This window comes from Cupressus sempervirens, chromosome 2, assembly GCF_028749045.1.
Source record: "Cupressus sempervirens isolate cs-2001-9-10 chromosome 2, ASM2874904v1, whole genome shotgun sequence".
NCBI classification, from domain to species: domain Eukaryota; kingdom Viridiplantae; phylum Streptophyta; class Pinopsida; order Cupressales; family Cupressaceae; genus Cupressus; species Cupressus sempervirens.
The window spans coordinates 474,522,978-474,539,157 of NC_143119.1; positions in this window are offsets into that span (position 1 = coordinate 474,522,978).

Here is a 16,180-nt window from a genome sequence, read left to right on the forward strand (position 1 = left end):
GTTTTCTTTTGATGCTTAAGTTTCCAAATTCGGCCAACTTGGGAATCCACAATTTTTGGGTGCTCTTTTCAATGCCTAGGGAAGCTTATAATACTTAAAAATGCCCCTACCCCCTAGGTATATCATATGGGCTTTAAAATAAGACCTCAAACTGCCCCTAGGGATGGTAGGAAGTTATGCATCATGTAGATCCCGACTAGTAGGTGATTACGACTCCCTTCCTTAACCAGATCAGAAATGTCATACATAAAGAAAACAAACACACACACCATACACATGTAGCATGGGGTAAGTATCCATAAGAAAACACATGTGATAATAAACCATCTAACTAATCATCATCAAAGACTAAAAACACTGAATAATCATCATACATACATGAAATATAGAGTACCAAGTAATCTCATCATATAATAACTTGAATGTAAAACAACATCTGATAATCTTAAAACAATACTACTAATCATCAAACATAAAACTGGCCTAAAAGAGTTTGGCAATGATAGCAAAAATGTAACTTAGGGATAGGTACTACAATTTAAGCTATTTAACATAAAGAATTGAACAAGTTAAGAAGCATCCTATGGTCCTCCAATTAGGACTAAAAGAGTTCTCTTAGATCTACATAAAAGAAATCTTAAAGTGACAACTCTGAAAAATGAGATCATGCAAAGCTAAGCTAAATCATGATGAATTGCTAAGAAACTTAATCTAATTATGCTAAACAATACCAATTATAAATAAATGATTCTAAATATTGAATTAAAATGACTATAATGTGGATGTAAATTATAGTGGATGATTTGTTCTCATATTTCTTTATATTTATAGATTTTCCAAGGGGCCCCATGTAGAGTTACTTGTTAACCAAAGTTTGATGAGGATTAGGTTAATGGTTTCAGAAGTTGGAACAAGAGGACAAAACGATTTGTTGAGATTCAAAGCTAAGATGAAGGGTGGAGATTAGGCTTGTTTTTGATCCATGTGAGCTCAATTCTCACTTGTTATAGGTTGATTTAACTTTTCCCTTTTGCAGTTGGCTAGGGAAAATAAGAATTATTAATTTCTATAATTAATTAAATTCTATAAATAATTAAATTGGCTATTGTTGGAAATAATAATGGGAAAGTAAACTCTAAGAGGGGGGGTGAATTAGCACTTAAAACTTTAACCATAAAATATTCACCACTCATTCATCTCACAATTTAACATGTAAATTGAAATAGCTAACTACACATTTACATCCACAACATGAAATAATAACACATGACACAATAAATTGGTTACCCAAAAACCCTCCAATGAGAAGGTAAAACTGGGGTGGGGATGACACCCACAATCTTCACTACTGCAACTGTAAAGTGTAACCAATTATGGTTACAATGAGTTTGATTATAAACTACGATCTACCCTATGAGGGGTCTACCCTATTAAAGGCTTACAAAGATTGTTTAATCTGACCCTACTAAAGGATTTCAACACCTTGTTAAAACTATGTCTTGTTAGAGGACTGAGACTTACAATAAAGCAAATACTCAGTTAAAAGATTTACAAAAGTTGTTAGGACTACTTTTTTAGGAGATTTTCTTTGCATCATCTGTTAAAATGATTCAACACCGTGATCCTTCAATTAGAACATTGTTGCTAGATGTCAAATTTTCTATTTGTTGATAAATCCTTGATCCTTCTAATCAAATATGTCTCCTCTATCCTATCTCTTCTTTCCTTTGTTCTCTCTAACTAATTCTACAAATGGTCAATAGCCCTTTGTGTCTCCTGTGTGAAATTTTGTACGTTGCATAGTGTGGTGTGTAGAGAGAAGATATTCTCTAACACTGTCTTGACACTTTCCATTTTGGTTGCTAAATTAACCTGTTTAAGTGCAATAGCACTTGATATCTTTTCTAATACCTTTGTATGAAATTTCCTTTAAAAAATTCAAGTAATTTTATATTTTAATCCAAGTCTTCATCCTTTATTTTGTCGACAATAGTGACAAGTTTCTCAGTAATGAGCTTGTCTTTATTCATCTTAGGTAGACTGAAAGCATCATAAAATATGCCTTTCATCTCATGCAAAAAAAATTTTCCTTGTATTCCCGTCTCATCATTTCTTACATCTTCTTTCTCTGTAGAGCTTCTATAGAATGCTCATTTTTTCAATAGTGATAGTTGCTAGATCAAACTTGGGCAACTCAATCACCTGAACTAGACTTACATCCCTAAAAGATGTATCATATGTGCTTCCGGATGCACTTGCACCTAGCCTTGATATTTGTAAAGGTGTAACATGTGTGCTTGGCATCTGATTGAAGGGGTGCATTAGATGTGTCTTTTGGTTTTTCCCCTATTGATGCAACTCCTGCATGTTGAATCTCATCAACTCTCAACAATATGGGTGTTGAGCATAGTTGTGTTGCTATGGTGGAGTCCTTCAATATCTTTTTCAAATATTCTTTAGTCAAGGGATTGATGTTCAATGATGAATTATCAGCAACATCCTTGATTATAATCACCGAGTCTTATTGACTCTCCTGTGTTGCATGTGGTGGACTGTCACTCGACACTTGTGCATCTTGTTGCTCATCTTCAACTATAGCATCTTCTACAATTTCCTTAGTCACTTCCACATTAGCCTCTTTGACTCAAACATCAGTTTCTTATGCATCTTCTTCTTTATTACCTTTCTCAAGTTCCTTTGTTTCTTCATTTTCTAATAAAGCTATGGCCTTGGTGGGTAATCCATAGATGGTCTTCCAAAGCAATGTGTTTTTTGTTACCACTTCTTCTACCTTATTCATCAAAATATTAAAAACTCTATATTTTTGGGCAAATATCCCCTTCTATTTGTTTATGGCTTTAGCCATCATCTACTTGTCCAAAGTAGGCATAACTTGGGCTAGATGAGCCTCCCTTATTTGTCTTTCTATGGTCAAACTAAATCATCAGTTCTACTCAACTCAGTCATATAGACTTTTAGGCAATGAGTTGGCAAACTTTGGTGGAGTAGATTTGAATGTAGTCATCATGTCATATATGGCCTCTTCAACATTGTTCTTATCTTCACTCCCTAGATTATCAAAATTAACATGTGTGAACCCAGGAAAATTTGCATTTGTAACAATATTGTCACACAGATTAACTAAATTAGAGGAGGGATTGTGGCTTACCACCTTATATTGACTGAAGTCATCTGACTCAACCTTCTCCTCATCTGACTTAGGTTGAGGCACTAACTTCTTCTTCAATCTCTTGTATATCTTTTTAATAGTATCACTCAACTCTACTATGTCAAGTGACCTCTTTCCCTTAGGCTTCACAACTTATGTTTCTGGTATTGTGGTTTCCCTTATGCTTGACCTAGTATTAGGTACTATAGGCTTCTATTGTGGATTCTTTACAAGCTTCTCTGCTTTCTCCACAGTTTGTTCTTTATCCTTCCTTTTTTTGGCCTTAGTTTCTTTGGGTGCTTCCTCGGCTTCTTCCCCCTTGACACCTTCTTATTGTTCTATTTTATCTTCTCCCATGCCTTGAGTTAATGTCAATGGTGCTTGGCCTTGGTCTTCCTCTTCTTCTTATTCTTCTTCTTCTTCTTCATCTCCTTCACCAAATCTTTCCTTCAACTTTTTCATTAGTTTGTTCTTCTTCCTAAGAACTGTAGTTGTCTTTAGATCAATCGTTATTCTATATTTGGCTTCCTCATAATTTCCAAATAATTTGGCACTCTTGTCAATTTCTTCTACCAATAGAGTTGTAATAGTTTCAGAGGCCTCATCTACATTTATCTCATATGGCAAGGGTTTACGCCATCTAACTCTTGGTATTGTTACTTGCACATATGTGTGGTTGACATCCATTAAGAAAAAAAATCATCATAATGTTTCTCCACTAAGGATACATGGATCCTTAACCTCTATTTCATGGATTTCTTAAAATCCTTAAAGTAACTTGTCATCACTGAATCAAAGTTATCACCTAACTGCTTAATAAATTTTAAAATCTGCACTGCAATAGACCTGTTGGTCTTCCAAGCAACCTTTCCAAATGTGGGAAATGTGTTCTACACATAGAAGAATATACAAACTAGTAAAGAGCCAAATTTGCATGATGTAATCTTTGCTTTCCTTATGGCCTCCAAGTTTTTTGATAGTTGTTGTAGCTACAACTCAGCAAGGTCATAAGAATGGTCCCTCTTTACTATCTTGAATCTCGAATCAACAACCATACATGATACACTATTTAGTTGGTTATACTAAAAGAATTTGTGAGAAATCAGTCTCATTGCAAAGGCAATTAGGGGATCTATGATTGTGTCAATATACATCCCTCTCTTCTTCCATATTGCACCTGTATTCTTTTCAATAGATTCCTTTGCATCACTTCACATGCTCTTAGGTTGATCAAGGATAGGGTACCCTGATAATTAGTTTATGATCCTCTTAGTGAGCTTAATCAATCCATTCTCCAACCATATAAAGTTATCATGTATGTGGCTTTGAATAATTCATATCCATTTAGTCTTAAACACTTGGGGAAATTCTAGGGCACAAGTTAACCCTTTTAGTTCAACAATCTTATAGTCTTCCCTCAAGACTCCATTATAACACAGTTTATTATAGGCATCTCTTATCTCCATGCCACCTACTTTTCTAATCTTTCCAATGTAACAACATCTAACATCTTGTATCATCAAAACTTTTGGTGGTATCATCGATAATGCACCAGACGAGTCTCTTTTATATGTTATCTCAGGAATAGCTCCAAAAGGGGGGTTGTCTTACATCATTACTTATCAATTAAACATTGAAAACCTCTGTCCCCTCTTTCCTAACATTTGTAGATGAGCTAGATGCCATTTAAAATATCTAGGGTTTGCAAAAATTCAAACTACAAAAATTGACAATAGTTAAATACCTTTCGAATATGATGATTGATGACGAGTAGCAGTTGAATCTAGTTCACAAACACTTGAATCTTCATTCTCAATTTTCCTTGTGCTCTTAATGAAATATATAAACCCTGGTAACTAAAAATGAGTAGAAATTTGACTATATAAGCCTTCATATTTGACAATAAATGCTCAATGCTTACACAATTGTAAGATCAGCTATCATAAGACTTTCAACATGCTCAGTTAATACATAATTTCCAATATGCTTGGCTAGCATAGAAAACTCGGCTAATACTAGCATGACTCCATCTCTCAGATATATCTATAATGTCTTCCATGCTTCATACCAACATAGAAAACAACAAAATTATAGATTTCCTCTTGATTTTAATCACTTCATTGCATCTCAATTCATGCATATATAATCTTTTCAACACTTAGACTCTTGGAATTGATGCATAATATAAATTTTGAAATATTAGTCCCATACATACCTCTTGATTGCCTAGTTGGAGGTGATGTGATCACTTGATCCATTGGATGAAGTGACCTCATCTTGACTTGATGTACTGCAATTTCCTTCTTCTTCCATGTCTATTTCATCTTTACTTTAACCTTTTTATCATTAACTTTTTCTTTTCCTTTGTTGAATTCATTGCTCGACATTGGTGACCTAGTTGGACAGTTTATGTTGATATGATCATTCTTGAGATAACTAAAACATGTAGTATCATTCAACCATCTATTGCAGTTGCATCTGAAATGTATTCTAATGCAATTCTTAGGAATACGTCCATATTCTTAATGATAGTGACAATTGTACCTTGTGTTGTAATCACAATCATAGGATTTTCCATTTTGTTGCACCTTTGTTTGCTTGTTTGATGTCCATTTGGTCTTAAATCTACATCCATATGCTTTGTGTCCATACTTCTTAAAATTTTAACAATATCCTTCAAATCTTTGAGTGTTCATGGTCTTGGTCCTACATTCATGTGCCTGATGTCCTTACTTGTTGCACTTATGACATGAACCCTTGAATTTATGCTTAAGGTTTTGATTTGCACTGTTGCTCCTATAGACATTTGTTATATGACCTAGCTTTCCACAATTATGACAAGTGGATTTTTAGTTCTTACCTTGTTATTCCTTTGCTCACCACTTCTAGACGATTCTCCTTCCTTAGTACTAGTGTATCCCAATCCAACATTGTTATTGTTAGGTCTTGAAGATTTCATCAAATTTTTAAAGTATTTGATGGCTTCACTAGGTTTGTTAAAAATTTCAACTAATTCCTTTTCTGCTCTTAGTTCATTCCTCAGTTGATCATTCTATAACTTCAAGGTTGTGATCTCAATATCATTTCCATTCAATTCATGATTTTCAATCATCAATTGATTTATTATGTCCAATTGCATGTTAGCAAGCTTTCACACATCTGATGTCTTCTCTTATAGTTTGTTGGTCAGTGCCCTTTTGTTGTCTTCAATCATGACTTTATCTTCCTCGTCTTTCTTTTTTTGTTCAGTCACCCCACATAGCAATATTGATTGGACTTCTTGTTCCCTAAAATTCTATGGTCATGGACCCACCAACATTCTTTTCTTTTAATATTGGCTCCCGACCCAAGCAAGCCAAGGAGATAAGGCCCAAGTCTTTGACTGTACAACTGCTTTAACAAGACTCAAATTTTGGTAACCAAAGATATAATAACAAGAAAGAAACAATCTTTATGCACACAAAATCTCCCTAGCAGATCAAATTGAGATGCAAAATCTCATTGAACATTATTCCTGACCCAAGGAAAGCATGAAAAGGCTTTAGTTAGGCCATTTTTCTTTTCCATCAGATCAACAACTATTGCATCAAACTCACTTGAGTTTTCATTATGAAACAATCCAATAGTGTCTTATTCTTGGTAATGAGTGTCATTTAGCTGAATAACCATCTCTTTCCTTCTATTCAATGAATTCTCTCTTGCTTCCTTGAGTTAGTGTAGGGAAACTTGTACTTCAATCTTCTGGTTCTCAATAATCTTTCCCAACTTGTAGACTTCCATCATCAAGATCTTACCTCCAAAGTTGTAAAACTTTCCTTTCTAGAGAAAAAAGCTATGATACCAATTTTTGGAAATAACAATGAGAAAGTAAACTCTAAGAATGGGGGGTCAACACTTCAAAAATTCAACCATAAAGCATTCAACACACATCCATCTCACAATTTAACATGTAAACTGAAATAACTAACTACATATTTGCATCCATAGCATGAAAAAAATAACACATGACACAATAAATTGGTTACTCAGAAACCCTCCAATGAGAAGGTCAAACTGGGGTGAGGATGACACCCACAAGTATTCACTACTACAGTTGTAAAGTGTAGCCAATTATGGTTACAATGAGTTTGATCATAAACCATGATCTACCCTATGAGGGGTCTACCCTATTAAAGCCTTACAAATATTGTTAGGTCTCGCCCTATTAAAGGATTTCAACACCTTATTAGAAGTGTGCCTTGTTAGAGAACTTAGACTTAAAATAAAGCAAACACTTGGTTAAGAGATTTACAAAAGTCTGTTAGGGCTACTCTGCTAGGAGATTTGTACTGCATCACTTATTAAAATGATTCAAGGCCATGATCCTTTAGTTAGCACATTGTTGTTGGATGTTAGATCTTCTATTTGCTGATAAATCCTTGATCCTTCTGATTAGATATGTCTCCTCTGTCCTATCTCTTCATTCCTTTATTCTCTCTAATTGATTCTACAATTCATAACATTGTGACAACCTCCATAGCCACCATGAATTCTCTCTTTGCACTTAGCATTCATCATTTTTTTTAGTCATACAAACTCCTTAGGGTTTGCCTTGTTAAATAAACATAGGTGGACTAGGGTTAGGTAGGTATCAACGACTATGGTTGATCTACATTACTGCTTAAATCATCCCTAAATTTAATATTTGCATGTACTGCATAGGGATTCATAATATGCCTCAACACATATATTCTAGAATCGTAAAACAATCATTAAGTTAGCCCAAAAATGGTTTACATAGCAGTTTGTGCCATTACAAATAAACAACTATGTCCAAAACTATTTACTCAACATCCAAAGACTGTGATGCTCGACATGCACTATGTTCTTAATATTCTAACTCGACTTCTATAGGGCTTGGCATGCACTGTTTCCTCAACACCTAAATCACTTAGCATGTATAGTCTACTCGGCTCATGAGTGACTCAACACATATGGGTGCTTGATACTAGCTAGGTATATTACTCAACATGTATTGTCAAGAAACTTATGCTTGACATGCTTTGATCACTTGGCTCACACTAATTTCTCGGCTTGCATTGTAACTCTACTAAATAATAAGTGTTTTGTCACTGCCTTGTCAAAACCAATCTGAGATTAATAGTGATGTGTAAGATTCAAATAGGTTGGATTTATGTATTCAATTCACTATATAATCAATTGATTAAATCAATTACATAGTAATATTTAAAGTTCAATTTGACCTGAATGAATTATATTTAATTAATCAAAGGTTTTAATATTTATCAATAGCTCTAACTTGATTTGATCACTTCTTTTTAGGTTTACAGATTTAGAGTGTCCACAACTAGCATACACACCATGCATAGATGATTACTCCTAAATCACCAAAATAATCCACTACTCACATCAATAAGGACCAAAGAATATATCATCAATCAAGTGCATCACCTAAATGTAGAACACCAAAAGATCAGTAATGAATCATTACACAAAATAATATAAGAGTCATTCTTAGATCAAAAGAATAAACACATAGTAGGATGTGTTAGAGTAATAAGATATTTCCTTATTAATTAAGTCATACCACAAAAATCTTCTTTTCCCAAAACTTCTGTGCTTTGATACCATGTTGAAGTTGATGAAAGATCAACCCCACAGCTCCCAAGAATCACATGCATGCAAACACATGTCATAGAAGAAAGAAGCAAAAAGATATGGAGGCTGGAATTTCCAAATCCATAAATGAGACATTATTGATGAGCAAAAAGAAAGATTGCTATAATCAAAAGTGAATGAAAAATTACAAAGAGATCAATCCTTATAAAAGTAGATCAAAACTCTAATAGGGTAAAACCTAGGTTGTATGGTAATAATAAATAAAAGACTTAATTATTATATGCCTAAAGTTTAGCTTAAGTAAACTAGAGATAATAAATTATTTAATTAATAAGGTAATATCTTATTACTCTAACACCCCCCCTTAAGATAAACTTAGGGAGTAGCTAAAAACTTAAAAACTACTGCTAAAAGAAAATTGGGTCCTGGCAACAAGGCCTGATGAGGTATCCAAGCACAACCAAATCTCTATAAATAGAAAAAATAGAGAAAACCACATGGAAAAAACCGTAAAAAAGAGATGGAAAGAATGTTCCAAAAGATAGGAACACAAGATGATCATGAAGAACACCACTAAAGCATGAAGTTGCAATCACTGCCAAACTATTGATCTGAAGAGCCTCCATTGTATAGAGCATGACTAGGTAGAGAAGATTAAGTCTAAAGAGCTAATCAATCAAAGATGGAAAGTATCTTCATGGGCTCCAAAAATATGAATGAAAGAATGTATGTATGGTAAATGATCCATGTCACCGAAATACATGGGTATCCAGCCACTGCAATCGCCTAGTACATAGGATCAAATACTGAATATACAACTCACTCCATCAAACCAAGAAAGCAATAGAACCAACATAACCCCTCTCTAATTTTGAGAGGTAAGACATGAACACTAAAATTGAATGCAATATCTCATGCATAAAGAAGAACTAGGAACATCAAGAGTGCAAAAGAAGTACAAACACCTATACTAGCACATGTCATCGACACATTATGAGGCTAATATCATGGAAGGAACACTCACTTGACAAAGGAAGATGATGAATATGGCCAGCATAAAACCCCAAAGGCACTTTATAATGTAGTGTGAGTACAACAAAACACAAAGATGTCCAAGATCTTGAAATGCAATAGAGTGACACTTTATCTTAGTGCATTTGCAAAAATACTACAAAAGGATGTCAACAAAGATCAAAAGAGACATAAGGCTAATACAATAGATAGTACAAGGATGATTAAACCCATGTATGTAAGGTGCAACTAGAAGTCCTAGTTGATGCTCAAAGGAGAAAGCATGAGAATCCTGAAATGGAATCTCCAGTGGAGGTGGGATAACAGGTGTGTTGAATCTACCATCTAAGAGGAGATGTGTGTCCTCTGATATATCCTCAACAACTAAAGTAGGTGGCTTGATGACTAGAGCTACAATAGTAGTGTAGTGTCTACCCCTAGTTAACTTTTCTAATTTTATTGCAAAACTCTTTTAGGCCAGCTTTATGTTTATGCTTGATGACTAGTGACATTGTTTTCCAGATTGTTGGGTATTGTTTCATATTTAGTGGATATATATATATATATATATATATATATATATATATATATATATATATATATATATATATATGTATGTATGTATGTATGTATGTATGTATGTATGTATGTATGTATGTATGTATGTATGTATGTATGTATGTTGAGTTAGTTATTTAAGTTATCTGATGATGGTGATTCGATGATGATATATATGTTCATGTAGTGACTTTCAGTTATTTAAAGATATTAGTTAAAGGAATAATTTTTATACGGTTTCTATGGATGCTTACTCCATACTTGCATGTGTATGGTGTGTGTGTGTATGTTTTCTTTATGGTTGACGTTTCTGATGTGGTTGAGGAAGGGAGTCGTAGTCACCTGCTAGTTAGGATCTACATGATGCACCACTTCCTACCATTGCTTGTTTAGTTTAGAATATATGTGTTTGTATAGTTGTGAATTTTATGCAGATTGTAGGTACTAGGTATCGACTTCCCTAAATTGCCAAGATGAGTGTACCCTATCGCAATATTACAATGGTATAAGTGGGGAGATAATTCTTGAGTCTGAATCCTAAACCCTAGGTCAATTGTCCTAGAAAGTAGGACAAGTATTTGAGTTAGTTTACCTTTCCAAATTTGTCAAGTTATATGAATTCATGACTTTGACCCTGGAGTTTGATATGTTCTTTGTCTTCAGTTGCACTATCGTATTTGGTTTTGTGGGTATGTTGCGATTTATGTTATAATTAAATAAAATTAAAAGATAATTAATGATTTTATTTAATGGGAGATTTATTAAGAAAATTTAGTATTTAATTATATTTAATTAATTGAGAAATTAAATAAATAAAAGAATTAAATTTAAAAGATTATATTAAAGTTCCATTTTTGACGTATTTATATTTATTTAATTTAATGATAATTATTTAGGAGTTTTATTTTAATAATAAACTCTAAATAATGTCATTAATTAAGTTAATAAATATATTATTAAAAAGATCTCGTGAATTGATTAAATAAAAGAATGAAACTTAAAGATAAAGTTATGGTTCTAATTTAGGCATAATTATATTTATTTAATTTAATAATTATTATTTAGGAGATTTATTTTAAATAATAAACTCTAAATAATATTATTAGTTGAATTAATAAATCTATTATTAAAACGTCTTGTTTATCTAATTTAGGCATATTTATATTTATTTTATTTAATAATAATTATTTAAGAGTTGTATTTTAATAATAAACTCTAAATAATATTATTAATTAAATTAATAAATATTATATTAAAAAGTGTCTTGTGGTTTAATAAGTGAAAGTAAGCATAAATTTAATAAAGTTTATTTTAATTAAACTCATTAAGTGTATGCATGAAATTAAAATATAATAAATCAATTAAAGAGAGTAAGCTAATAATTTAAATTAAGATATTTTGTAATTAAATATTTAAAAGAGTTGTGCATGAAAAGGTAAAAGGTAATAAAGTAATAAACAGTAATTGATCTGCAAGTTCTCTCTCATGATTGTATAATCAGAGCCGCAAATTAAAAGAGAACTCTTTATCAGAGATCTAGAGCTCATTTTGCAATTACACAAGCTTTGGAGGAGCAATTTTAGAGAGGAAGATTTTTAGAAAAAGGAAATTGTTGCATGTTTTGTGCATCTGTCATTTTAACATCAGATTGAAGTAGGATCTCGTGGTTTAATTGTGCAGTGGTTTTTCGTCCTTCGAATTTTTGTCTTCTCTGTGTCTGTTTTGTTTTTGTTTTTAGAATTCTTCTATGTTGAAAACCTTGTTTGCATATTTATTGTTCTTCATTTCTGGGAACTTCTGTAAGCAATTTAATGATTGAAAACCTTGTGTGTGGATTTTGTTATTCATCGTTCTTAGTAAACATCTATATACAAATTGAAAATTAGAAAACCCTCATGTTAAGATTTATTGTTCTCTATTCTTGAATACATCTGTGAAAGAGTTAAATTGAAACCCTCATGTTGAAATTATTGCCCTTTGTTTTTCAAAAGCATCTGTGATGAATGGAGGGATTAAAACCCCTATTATTAATTTGAAGTTTTTGTTTTTTAGTAAGTTACTATTTTTGGAAAGTTTTCATTTTTAGTAAGTTTCATTTTTTGGAAAGTTTTTATTTTTAATAAGTTTCTATTTTTGGAAAGTTCATTTTTAGTAAGTTTTCATTTTGGAGAGTTTCCATTTTTAGTAAGTTTCCATTTTAGTAAGTTTCCATTTTTAGTAGGTTTCCATTTTAAGAAAGTCTCTAATTTGAGTAGGTTTGCATTTCAGAAACATTCCTATTTTTAGCATGTTTCCTTTTTGGGAAAGTTTTTCCAAAGTTTAATAAATTTAAAATTATGAAGGTAATAATTAATAATTGATAAATTTTTTAATTTAATTGTTTGAAAATTTGATTTATTACTTAATTTTTTTAATATAATTCTAAAGTAAATTGAAAATCAAAAATAATAATTGGGAGAATTAATGGTTATCTTTAGTAAACTTGGGTTGTGCTTGATGATTCAATTTTATATGAAAATGATTTGTATTGCTAGGGAAATTTTCTTATTCGAAAACTTCAGTAATTAACATACTTTAAAAAGACAAAAACTATGATGTGTATGTTCACTGAAGTCTTATGATTTGATAAGGAAATGAACTATGAAACAATGTTTAAACAACTTTATATGATTTGTTGAATCATTTGAAATTCTAATGAACTTAGAAGCCTTAGTATTTCTGGTAACTACATAAATGAAAACTAAAACCTTGATTGAGATCGAAAATGTTATGAACTATAATATTTGGAAATGAAAACTTGGAAACCTGTAGTGAAAATTAAATATGTGTGTTTTCCAAAACCTAGTGTATTATGAAAAGTTACTATTATATGTTTTGTATGAGACGTGTGATTTTACTAATGTTGAGTTTCAAGGTTGACTTAGCTTTGACCAATCAAGATGTTACCAGAGGCTTGGGAGTTTCTATTTTGTGATGTCATGATGATTTTTTGATCTTGATCTTTTATACTCAACCATGGTAATGTGTCTTGTATGCTCTATGGGGTGTTTTGATGTATCGATTGTTATTGTTTTCCAATGTTCTTGTGTGAAACTGAGGTGAATGGTATGACCTTTCTATTATAAAGTTTGAGTCTTCGATCAATTGTATTTGGATTGATTTTCAGTCATTTATATAGGACTAAGATGGTTGTATGTTTTGTTCTTGGTGATGTCATGTTATGACGTGGAATGATTTTGGTATCAGTCTTGTTAGGATGATCGTATTGGCAAAATCTGTGATTATGATCAGTGTTTTTCAATACTTGTCAGTTGTTTGTTTAAGAACTGATGTATGGTATATGGTCTTTTGTGATCTTATGCTTTTACTGAGCTTAGGGTAGGTTATCTATATGTCATGTTGGGAAGTGGCTTGCAATGGAGGTCGAAGCCCTAAAGAGGTTGCCTAGGTAACCCATTGTAGATTATTTTAATAAGTAATAACATTTCATGGGTTTAAAATGAATTAACAAGATATTGGTACCAAAAAGTCACTAGGGGGTTAGAGGATTAAAAGACCAGTCGGGTAACCTTAGAGTTGTCTCATTAGAATGCCTTGTTAGTATGAAAGAATAATAGTGCTGAATAGAGTCACCAGGGGGCCAGAGGATTAAAATACTAGCTGGGTAACCATAGAGTTGGCTCGTGCGTTGACACTTGCCCACATTCATTATAGATTTCCTACATGTCTTTGTTGCCTCTAGATTTAGATGTCTTTTGTGTCTTGGTGGCTTTGAGTTAGCTTTCTTTTAGGTTTTCCTTGACTTAGATGTTGGATTTGATTGTTGATCTTGTTATCCCATTTGGGACTTAAGACTATCTCCTTAGTGCAGTGGGAGTGGACCTTTCTAGGTTCCATAAGGTCGGGTGGTAGTGCTTTTTCTTATACCATTGAGATCTGATTGTTGGATGTCGTTGCTAGATGTGTTTGTGCAGATGTTCCTTTTATCTAATATTGTATTTCTATGATGGATGGTTATATTCTAAGTGTATTGTATTTGATTTCATATATCTTAGGAGATATTGTAATCTATTTCATGATGCATATTATTTCAGCCATTCATACCTCGTGACTTGTACAGTGTATGATTGTGCATTTTGTTTATTGCTAGGTGGCATTTGAGATGATTGTATATTATTTAAATGGATTTTTACTTATAGTTATTCTTTAATATGGATTTGTTATATTTTGGTTTTTGTATTAATTAAACTTAAATGTGATTCATCATCATTGGACTTGTAGTGCCTCTTGTGTTTGCAGTCTATACCTTGTCTATTTTGATTCGAGAGATTTGATATTCTTATTTTATGTACTTTGAGTTGACCTGAGGGTCGAATATTATACCTTGGTTCGGTACCATAGATGCTTTACTGCTTACTATTCAGTCTATCATACTTGCATGTTGATGCTATTTTGAGATGACACAGATCTATGATGATATCGAGTTATATGGTTTATTGGACATATTTGTTGATTATGTTATGAGCTAGATTTTATGCTATGGTGATTCACTTTATTTATGTATCTTTATGCTTTCTGCGAATGTGAGTGGTGTAAATGGATTAATTAGTTATTTAATGCACTAATTTCTTTGACTATTATATTATATGCAATTGCACTTGATTGTGTGTTTAAGTCTGTAGGATTAATATCCCTGGTAGTGGCACATGGAGATAGTGATTTAGCTATTCATATTTTACCAATGTCATCCTTGTATGGTTGACATATCCTTATTTTAATTGTTTTAATTAAAAACCTTTCGGTGATTAGTAAATCTAAACTCATCTGCATTATGTGATTAGACCAGTGAGCATGTCTATGCATCTAAAGTTTCACTCTGTCGCGAAAGTGTTAAGTAATTTTTTGTGATTTTTGGTTTTCGGGTATTAAATCTTTTTGGATTTATTTTTTGACAGTTATTCCTTAGGTGAATTTCTGTTCAAGAGAATAACTTGTTTTCATTTGGGTTGAGCTGCTATAGTTGGCTATTTTCCCTAATCAACTATTCACTCAAAAATTGAATAAGTGTAGAATAAGAAATTTTAATTCCTCACTTTTTCTAATTTGGATTTTAGAATTTGGAGAGCTTTTCAAAATTCTCTTTTGAAGGATTCAAATTTTGTTCGTTCTAGGAGTTGTGAGCATGGGTTTTTCGCAAGGTCAGTCTCGTTGGATTCAGCTTAGGGAGTTTATGCTTTGTCCTCGCTTTCAGTAGATTTTGTGGGCTATTTATTTTATTGTGTGGGTTTCGATTTCTGCCCATTTTGCTATTAGGTAGGGCCTTCTCATTTTATTATTTTTGCTCCATTTCAGCTTTCGTTTCTTGTAGCAATATATTAAGAGGCTGAGAACTAGAGTTCCCCTTCGTTTCTATTTGTTGGTTATGCCTGGTTGGTAGGGTATGAACGTTTTCCCTATTTTCAGGATGGGGGTTTGGGATTTTGAGCTGTTATGTTAGTTGTTTTTGCATACGATGTTTAAATTCATTTATTTTAGGATTTTTAGGATTTTTGCACACAAAGGCCAAATGGGTTTTAATTTCAATTTTTTTTTCCAAATTTTGGGATTTTTACCTCGTTTTGCATGCCACCCTTTTTTCTCGAGTTTTCTTGGTAGAATGTGGTTCGTGGACCTGGATGATTTGTTTGGATATTAGCCAGACCACTATTGCACTTTTATATTGCATTGGGATGTGTGTTGCATCTGTCCTTCGAAGTTTGTTTCAGTTGAGTGACTTTATGCTTGTGTTCTCATCCAGTTCTTGTCTTTTGATCTTCGTGATGG